At 36.8% G+C, this 10202-nt stretch overlaps 1 pseudogene; it reads right to left on the bottom strand.

The window, feature by feature from the left end:
• Positions 1–1350: 1350 nt before the first annotated feature.
• On the bottom strand, positions 1351–9279 carry LOC108475182 (probable disease resistance protein At4g27220; annotated as a pseudogene).
• Between the last annotated feature and the right edge of the window lie 923 nt (positions 9280–10202).

Below are 10202 nucleotides of genomic sequence, written 5' to 3' on the forward strand. Positions count from 1 at the left end.
GTCTATATTTGAAATTTTGATATTATTTTGAATTTTAGAATTTAAAATTTCAAGAAAAATTAAATTTTATGAAAATTTTCTAGAAAAAAGTATTTATTTTTATTGCAATTCTCTAAAACTAAATACCTATTTTAATTTATACAAAATTTTGAATTTTATATATTATTTTGAAATTTATATTTAGATTTTAGATTTTTATAAAAAATTTAACTTTTTTATTTTTTGAATTATTTATATATCATATATAATTATTTATATATTTTAATTAATATAATATATAATATTAAAAAAAAAAGGTGACATGGGGCGTTATGATTGCGCCATGTAGTAATTTTGATTTTTCTAATCCCGTGGACCAATTTAGATAAGGTGAATAGTTTAAGTGTCGATTGAAAAAAAAAATAGATATCAACATAAAAATGCATACATTATTAGAGAGCGAAACTCAATATTAAGCTTTAAATCTATTATGAATTTACATTTGATATTATACCAAATCCAAATCTTATACAAATATGCAAACAATAATTGAATATTGAATCTTTCTTTTATAATACATTCCATCCATTACTTTATTTTTACTGCAAAGTTCCTTCAATTCTAGGAAAACACAATTTGATGGTATTATTATTTTTGGTATTGGTATCATACATATAAGTATTAAAGAAAAATATTTGGTATTAGATTAGTACAGATTTTAGACTTTATAAGTACAGATGAGGGATTAACAAATGTTTTATAGAGATATTAAAAAATTTTAAAAAAATATTTTAAAAAATAAGTGACAATTTTAAAAATTTCTTATAGAATAAAAAGGAGAGAGTAAATTGTCAGTATATCAAATGCTAACCCGAAGTATAAATGCATTGTCAAGATTAAAATTAAACCTTTTAAGAGCCAAATATGAAGGACTTATATAATAGCTTGTTAAAGATTGACTCATATAAACAACGAAATAGAAAAAGTAGAAAAAATCGAACACAAATATTACGTGGAAAACTCCTACGAAGAGGGAAAAAACCACGGACAACGGAAATTTCACTAATTTGGCAAACGAATGAAGAGTACAAGATGAAAAAAATCCAAACCTAAAGAACAAAATCCAAAATAAACTCACAAAGAAGGTGTAAAATGCAAATACAAGATAGTTGAAGTCATGAAGCAACAATTTCTAAACTACCAAAACAATAGACCAAGCCAAGTATTAATATGTTATATAAACACTTCAAAACAAAGAGAGAGAAAGATCTGCAAATGTACGATAAAAGATTAGCTTACACTGTTATGGTTTTAAACATACTTCATCATACATCCTAATCCCATTCCCATTCCCATTCCCATTCCTCAATTCTACCATTTCACAACGTCAACAAGGGGTCGAACAACGTTCTTAATATTGAAATTAGGGTGCTCCCACTCCACTACTTCCCACCAATCTAATGGACGCACTTGGATTCTCTGGAGAGATTTAGAAAGAGATAGTTCTCCTTCATCATCAATCTCAAGCTGTGGAAGATATAGAAGAATACGCTTTAGCTTTGGACAATCACTTATTGTAATGGATTGGAGAGAATCACAAACCATTACTCCATTTTCACTACAAATGCGCTGCAATTGTACCAGTTTCCCCAATTCAAACGACCTCAGTTTGGGGAAAGGGAATTTGATGGTATCATTACTGGAACCCAATCTTTTTTCTTCGGATTCTGTTATTATTTCTTCCAATTCACTACAACACATAACACGGATCTCTTCCAGGTTGCTTAGAACCCAATCAGCTGAAAACAATTTCTTAATTTTACCACAATACCATATACTGATCCTTCTAAGGGAGGAAAATATGCCTACTGATGATTCTCCAGCTCCAACTTCAACTATGACTTTCAAATTCTCTACTCACTTAGATCCAGAGACTCGAGTGCTTGAAGCTGATCACACTTGCATGAAATTACAGATTCCAACTCACTACAACCACGAAGTTCACATCCTTTCAAGTCAGTTGCATCCCTCAATCCAATATCGTTTATACTTCTCACACCCCTGCACTCCAATAGACTTAATTCCTCGATACCGTATGGAAGTATAATTTCATCTCCAACATCAATTTTAATCCCTTCAAATCTAAAAAAATTTCTAGAAGTCAGGGGGCGAAAACAGGGGATTCTAGAACATACCCAAATGGAGTATTTATAAAGCGTTTTTCTCTTACTTGCAAACGTGTTCAAGTCACCCACGTTATCAAACCAGCCCACAAAAACCTCCAACTTATTCAATTCCCTTAACTCTTCCGCGCTTCTCAATTTTGAATGAATTGTCAAATACTGAAGCCGGCATAGTTTTGAGAGTGATCCACTAGGAATCCTCATTCGATGAGAGGTAAATTCAAGATTGAAATATCTAAGATTTACCAACATTTCCAATCCTTGAAGGATTTCATCGATTCCACTTAATCCAAGATCCAATTTCTTCAATGCTTGAAGCTTCGGTAGACAAGGCAAACTCCTTAATTGCACACATCTTCTAAGCAACAATATTGTGAGTTTCTCCAAACTAGAAATAGAACTCGGCAAACTCTCTAAAGGAGTATAAGAAAGGTCAAGAATCTTAAGGTTAGGAAAGTGCTCAAAGAAATATTCTGGAATTTCTTTCAATGCATTCCATAAGAGCAACAATGTTGTGAGTTTTGGAAATTTCAAGCATTTCACGGTTTGAGGAATTGTTGAGATGGAATTGTGATTTAAAGAAACCTTCTCCAAATCTTCACCTCATTCTTCCTCGTTTGGTAGCTCTTCCAACTGCATACCATCTTTTACCAGAAATCTTTTCCTTGTGATATGCAATGCCATATCTCTAACAAGATCATGCATTTTTATACGTGTCCTATCCTGAACCCTCTCTAGCAAACAATTTTCTTCAAGCTTTTTCAAAATGGAATGACCGCTACCCTCCATTGCTTTTCTACTTCCTATTTCATCTATAAGCTCTTCTTCCATCCATTTTTCAATTATCTCATCTTTATAGATTTCATAATCTTCAGGATATAATGCACAATACAAAAGGCAATCTTGGTCTATTCGTTGTAGACGATCATAACTGAATTTTAAACATCTATGCACTGTATCTTCCATATCGTTGATGTTTCTGATGTAGCCTCGTAATTCAGCTATAGCATTTTCCCACATACGAGGATCGGATTTTCCCGCCATACAACCAGCCAGTGTGACAACTGCTAGTAGAAGTCCATCACATTCCCTCACAGCAAGTTTCATTAATGATTCTAAAGTTGGATTGGGCAACATGTCTTGTCCAACTTTGCTTAAGAATAAGTTCATGGCTTCCTCCATAGAAAAACAAGGAACTTTAACTTTCTCAAATCCCATTGATTGAACAACCCTTTCTGAATATGTGGTCAACACTAATTTGCATCCATTATTTGTTGTTGGCTCAAGGATTCCAACATCCTCAAGGGAAAAGCTTCTCTATTGAAGCTGATCTCCATGCAGTTGGTATGAAGCAAGTGCAGCTGGAAGCTGGCCATGCAAGCTCGTGACAAGCATGCAGCAACCTTGGTTTTGTGTTGCTGTTAGATTTGAACTATTATTTTGTTCATTTTGAAATCTAGTTTGCTATAAGCTTTTTGATTGATGTAATTTGATGTTGATGGAGCTGTTAACCAGCTTTGTGTTAATGTACAAGTTAAGTTTTTGTTATTTGGAAAGCTTAGTGGAAGTAGGTATATGTTTAGGTAGAAATTTGACTTGGAAGTTTTTTTTTTATTCTGATATATGTAATGGCAACATGCCAATAGTTATGCATGAATGAAAATTATCAGATTTTCTTCCATATGCTCCATTCTTCCTTTGCCTTCTAAAAATTCTAAGTTCTGCTCTCCATTCTTGACAGTAGCTAAAAGTTTAAACTTCAAGCATTTTTTCTTCATATTTTACCCGAGTATAATACGTTGCTGCTGGTGCTCTGTTTAAAATTCTTACTTTACCCGATTAAAGTGTGTTGAAAATCCAACAATTGGTATCAAGAGCTTTCATCTTAGAGGACCTGTTGTTGAAAATTAAATGGCTTCATCAGGTTTTTCTCCTGCAGCACCACTAGTTTTTAATGGTGAGGGGTTCCACATATGGGTTGTCAAGATGAGGACTTACCTACAAGCCTTTGATCTGTGGGAAGTTGTCAACACTGATGTCTAGCCAGCTCCACTTCGAGCCAATCCAACAGTGGCTCAAATTAGACAACATGCAGATGAGAGGACCAAAAGGCACAAGGCCATGTCATGCATTCAGAACTGTGTTTCTGATGTTATTTTCACCAGAATCATGGCTTGTGAGACTCCCAAGCAGGCCTGGGACAAGCTCAAGGAGGAGTTCCAAGGCACTGAAAGAACTAGGCAGCAGCAGCTATTAAACTTAAGAAGAGATTTTGAAAATCTCAAGATGAAGGAAGAAGAGACAAGAAGCAAGACTCAGACAGATAATGGTCGTGGTCAACAAAGATAAGATTGTTAGGAGAACAGTTCAGTGAGGCAAGAATTATGGAGAAGGTGCTCTCAATATTGCCTGAAAGATATGAGGCAAAGATCTCATCCTTGGAGGATTCGAGAGACCTGGCAACCATCTCTCTAACAGAGCTCATTAATGCTCTTTATGCTCAGGAACAAAGGAGAGCCAGTAGAATGGAGGAGCACCAGGAGGGAGCTTTTCAAGCCAAAGCTAAAGCAAACTCAAGTACCACTGCCTATAAGGGCAAGAAGAACTGGAAAAATAGGCCTAAGCCTGATGCTGCAAGAGGAGGAGATCGACTCTGCAGATTTTGTAAAAGACCTGGTCACCCAGAGGCCAGATGCTGGTTCAGACCAGATGCTACATGCCAAAATTGCAAGAAGAAAGGCCATGTTGAGAAGGTCTGCAAAGAGAAAGGGAAACCTGGTCAAAATCAACCACAACTCAAGAGTGAAGAGGCTAGAGTAGCTGAACAAGGCAATGACAGTGAAGAACATGTCTTTGCAGTTTCATGCTTAGCTACAAAAAACAAGGTCATCAAAGGTTGGCTTCTTGACAGTGGCTGCACTAACCACATGTCACCAGATGCAACTATCTTTAGAACCCTGGACAGAAGCTACAAAACCAAAGTGAAAATAGGCAATGGTCAGTTCATCAAGGCTGAAGGAAAGGGAGATGTCCACATATGTACCTCCACTGGAGACAAAGTCATCACAAATGTGCTTCTGGTACCTGAGATTGATAGAAACTTACTCAGCATTACTCAGCTACTGGATAAGGGTTATTCTGTTGTGTTCAAGGGCCAGGAGTGCAAAATCTCAGATCCAAATGGAATAAGCCTCATGACAGTCACTATGAGTGACAAATGTTTTGAAGTCAACTGGTCAGGTGACTCAGCCCATGTTGCTTCAACAGAAAACACCAAGCTTTGGCATCAAAGACTTGGTCATGCCAATTTTAGATCATTGGCTCAAATGGCTAGCAAGGAACTGGTTGAAAACTTCACCAAGTCAGTACGAGGTGAAGATGTCTGTGAGGTTTGTCAAATTGAAAAGCAAGCCAGGCTTCCATTCCCTGCAAAAACATCCTGGAGAGCTTCAGCTAAGCTGGAATTGGTGCATTCAGATGTCTGTGGCCCTATGAGGACAGAATCTTTGAATGGAAGTAAGTATTTCATTCTCTTTATTGATGATTATACCAAATTCTATTGGATTTTCTTTTTGAAACACAAGTCAGAGGTAGCTCAAGTATTTGTGAAGTTCAAGGCTCCAGTTGAAATAGAAACAGACTCCAAGTTGAAGACAATCAGCTCAGTTCCAAGCATTATACAATAAAGCTGGTGTTAAACATCAGTTAACTAATGTCTATACACCTCAGCAGAATGGGGTCAGTGAAAGAAAAAACAGAAGTCTATTGGATATGGCCAGATGTCTCTTGTTTGAGAAGAAATTGCCTAAAAGCTTGTGGGCTGAAGCAGTTAACACTGCAGTCTACTTACAAAACAGGCTTTCAACCAAAGCCTTAAAACAAAAGACTCCATTTGAAGCCTGGTTCAGATTCAAACCTTCTGTAGAGCACCTTAGGATGTTTGGTTGTCTGTGCTATGCTCACATACTAGCTGTGAAAAGAGATAAACTATCAGAAAGGGCTCAACCTGAGATTCTGATGGGCTATAGTGCTGTTAAGAAAGGCTACAGGATCTTGGATCCTTTGACCAATAAAATCCAAGTGAGTAGAGATGTAATCTTTGATGAACATGCTTGCTGGAACTGGGATAAGGGTGAACCTGAGGCTACTGCTGAGGACCTGATAGTGGATTAGACTGAAGATGCTGAAAATGGTCCTGATATGGATCTGAATGATGAACCTGTCAGAGGAACAAGAACTCTTGCTGAGATTTATGAAAGAGCTTAAATGGCTCAAGTTGAACCAAGTAGTTTTGAAGAGGCTAATGCTGATGAGGGGTGGAGACAGGCAATGGCAGATGAGATTGCTATGATCGAAAAAAACCAGACTTGGATACTAGTTGACAGACCTACTGACAGAAAAGTCATTGGAGTAAAATGGGTCTACAAGGCCAAACAGAATGCTGATGGAAGTTTGAATAAACTGAAGGCTAGACTTGTGGTGAAAGGTTTCAATCAAAAATATGGCCTGGATTATTTTGAAACATATGCACCAGTTGCTAGATTAGACACAATAAGGCTGATTGTTGCTTTTGCAGCTCAAATGCATTGGAATGTCTATCAACTAGATGTAAAATCAGCTTTTCTAAATGGATTTCTTGAGGAGGAAATTTATGTCGAGCAACCACAGGGGTTTGAGGTATCTGGCAAAGAAGACATGGTGTGTAAACTAAGAAAGGCCTTGTATGGCCTAAAGCAAGCTCCTAGAGCTTGGTATGCTCGAATTGACACTTACTTGCTCAGTTTGAATTTCCAAAGAAGTGTCAATGAACCAACATTGTACATCAAGAAAAATGATTCTGAAACTCAGCTTGTGGTGTCATTATATGTGGATGATTTACTAGTCACAGGAGGTGATGAATCTGTTTTAACAGATTTCAAGACAAAGATGAGGAAAATGTTCGAGATGACTGACCTGGGGCTGATGACATACTTCCTAGGAATGGAAGTAAGCCAGAAACAAGGAAGAATTTTCTTGAATCAGAAATCATTTGCCTTGAAAGTGTTGACAAATTTTTCAATGATGAATTGTAAGCCAACTCCTACACCTGTTGTAGTTGGGATGAAATTATCGAGCCATAAGGGTCATGAGGAAGTTTGTGAAACCACTTATAGAAGCTTGATTGGTTGTCTCTTATACTTGACTGCAACGAGGCCAGACATCATGTTTGCAGTAAGTTTACTCTCTAGATTCATGCACTGCTACAATGTGCTGCATTTTCAAGCTGCAAAAAGAGTGCTAAGATACATTAAAGGTACTCTAAATCATGTTCTGTTATTTAGCAAGGCTGAAAAACTAAAGTTGACAGGTTACACAGATAGTGATTGGGCTGGTTCTAAAGACGATATGAAAAGCACATCAGGATATGCTTTCACATTAGGATCAGCAATGGTTTGTTGGAGTTCCAAAAAACAGTCTTTAGTGGCTCAATCAACAGCTGAGGCCGAGTATGTAGCTGCTGCTAGTGCAGTAAATCAAGCCATTTGGCTAAGGAAAATCCTAGCAGATTTGAACCTTTCCCAAAAGGAAGCAATAGAGATACTTCGTGACAGCAAGTCTGCTGTTGCAATTGCAAAGAATCCTGTCTTCCATGGAAGAACTAAGCACTTTGACATAAAGTTGCATGTAATAAGGGAGATGGAGCAAGCTTGTGAAATAAAGCTGGTTCATTGCAATTCGGAGGCTCAAATAGCTGACATTTTGACTAAGGGTCTAAGTACATCAAGGTTCAACAAGCTAAGAAAACTTATGGGAGTTTGCAGCATGGAGCTCAAGGAGGAGTGTTGAAGCTGATCTCCATGCATTTGGTATGAAGCAAGTGCAATGAAGCTGCCATGCAAGCTCGTGACAAGCATGCAAAGAACCTTGGTTTTGTGTTGCTGTTAGATTTGAACTAATATTTTGTTCATTTTGAAATCTAGTTTGCTATAAGCTTTTTGATTGATGTAATTTGATGTTGATGGAGCTGTTAACCAGCTTTGTGTTAATGTACAAGTTAAGTTTTTGTTATTTAGAAAGCTTAGTGGAAGCAGGTATATGTTTAGGTAGAAATTTGACTTGTAAGTTTTTTTTTATTCTGATATATGTAATGGCAACATGCCAATAGTTATGCATGAATGAAAATTATCAGATTTTCTTCCATATGCTCCATTCTTCCTTTACCTTCTAAAAATTCTAAGTTCTGTTCTCCATTCTTGACAGTAGCTAAAAGCTTGAACTTCAAGCATTTTTCCTTCATATTTTACTCGGGTATAATACGTTGCTGCTGGTGCTCTGTTTAAAATTCTTACTTTACCCGGTTAAAGTGTGTTGAAAATCCAACATTCTCCATACATCATCCAATATTAGCACATACCTCATTTGTCCTCTGAACATTTCTGATAACTTCCCTGCACGGACGATTGTACTTTCATCATCTGACAAGTTTCTCTCTAATTGAGAAGCGATGTCCTTTTTGCAGCTTTCGAATATCGAAAACTTGAGATACGGTTACCCAAATCAATTTTCTAAATTTACTCTCTTCCAACAACCTATTATGGACATCCTTCATAATGGTTGTTTTCCCGATTCCGCCCATCCCCCACACACCAATCGATTCAACTGCTTCTCCCATCAAGTACTGATAAATTTCTTCTCTAACATTGGTCACACCTACTACTTCTGGTGTCGGTAGATTAACCTCTTTGGTAGAGGGGTCATTAACAACCAAGCCCCCAGAGAAATTTCCTTCAGCATGCACTTCCTTCATTGCCAGAGTCGCCTCATCAACAAGCTTCCCCAAGCATGAGCGGAAGAGATATGTTCCTTTACTGATTTTATCTTCAACATGTTGAGCATGACCAAGCTTTTGCTCTACTTTCTCAAACCATCTTTTAACTTCCTGCTTTGGCGTTTTCCCGAAGTGATGCTCGTCTTCCAACTGCTGCTGAAAATCTGCCTTCTTGGCACGCAAATCCGCTTGTGCTTGATTGAAATCATCAACGTATTCCGTGAATTTCTTTTGGTATTTTAGATATTTGCTAGCATTACAACTGATGAACTTAATAACATCAAGGATTGGCCCAGTGAGTTCAGCCATTAAAAAGGTCTAGCTTTCCTACATCAAATTTAGCATAGTAATGATTAATTTTAAGAATATTAGAAAATCAAAACTACAATTACAATAATACAAATAGAGCCACTTGAGCTTGTTTAAGTGGTTGAATCCTCTTAACCATATGCAGAACTTATAATTTCAAACCAAATTCACTAAAATTACAGACATGATGGGAGGATACACCATAGGTCCCAACTCCAAACCACCAGATCTAGTCTTCAAATAATACATCTTTCCTTACAGACACAATAATGCAGTTCATTTTGACATATATGCATATGAGATCCACATAAAGGGACTGAACAAAATGATATATATGCAACATACGTAAGATCACATAAGACTTGGGTGTATATGTGTGTTAGCACAACTTGTTTTCCACATTTTGGTGAATTTAGAGATAATACAAGAATAAAAGGCAACACAAGTAGCAGAGTATAAGATGCATGCTATGGCCAATTTATTGAAGCTTACTTGAATCTAGCTTGGAATAAAGAATGAAGGTGCCAAACTCTTTTCTCCACTTCAAAAGATCCAATTAAAGAAGGAATTAATAGCGTTTGCTTAAGAATAGCTGGAATCAACGACTCCAAGAACAATCTTCAGTATTGTTCTTTTATTTTTTTTCTTAGACAGTAGTAGTTGAATAGTGGGCCGATGGGTCAAATCTTAGGCAAAATATTGCGTTGTAGCTGGTTGATCAACCATGGATCCGAATCTCAAGGCAATAAAAGTGTTGGATTTATTAAACAAAATACCATATAAATTAATAGCAAAGGCAAGCGTGCCTACGACATGCCAAAAAAAAAAACCTTCATGTGCACAACTCATTTTCTATTGTTTGTGACCGAGAAAACCCCAAATCAAAAGTACGACCAATACAATTTCGACCTCTCTAAATTAGG

This window comes from Gossypium arboreum, chromosome 10 (assembly GCF_025698485.1).
Source record: "Gossypium arboreum isolate Shixiya-1 chromosome 10, ASM2569848v2, whole genome shotgun sequence".
Taxonomy (NCBI): Eukaryota; Viridiplantae; Streptophyta; class Magnoliopsida; order Malvales; family Malvaceae; genus Gossypium; species Gossypium arboreum.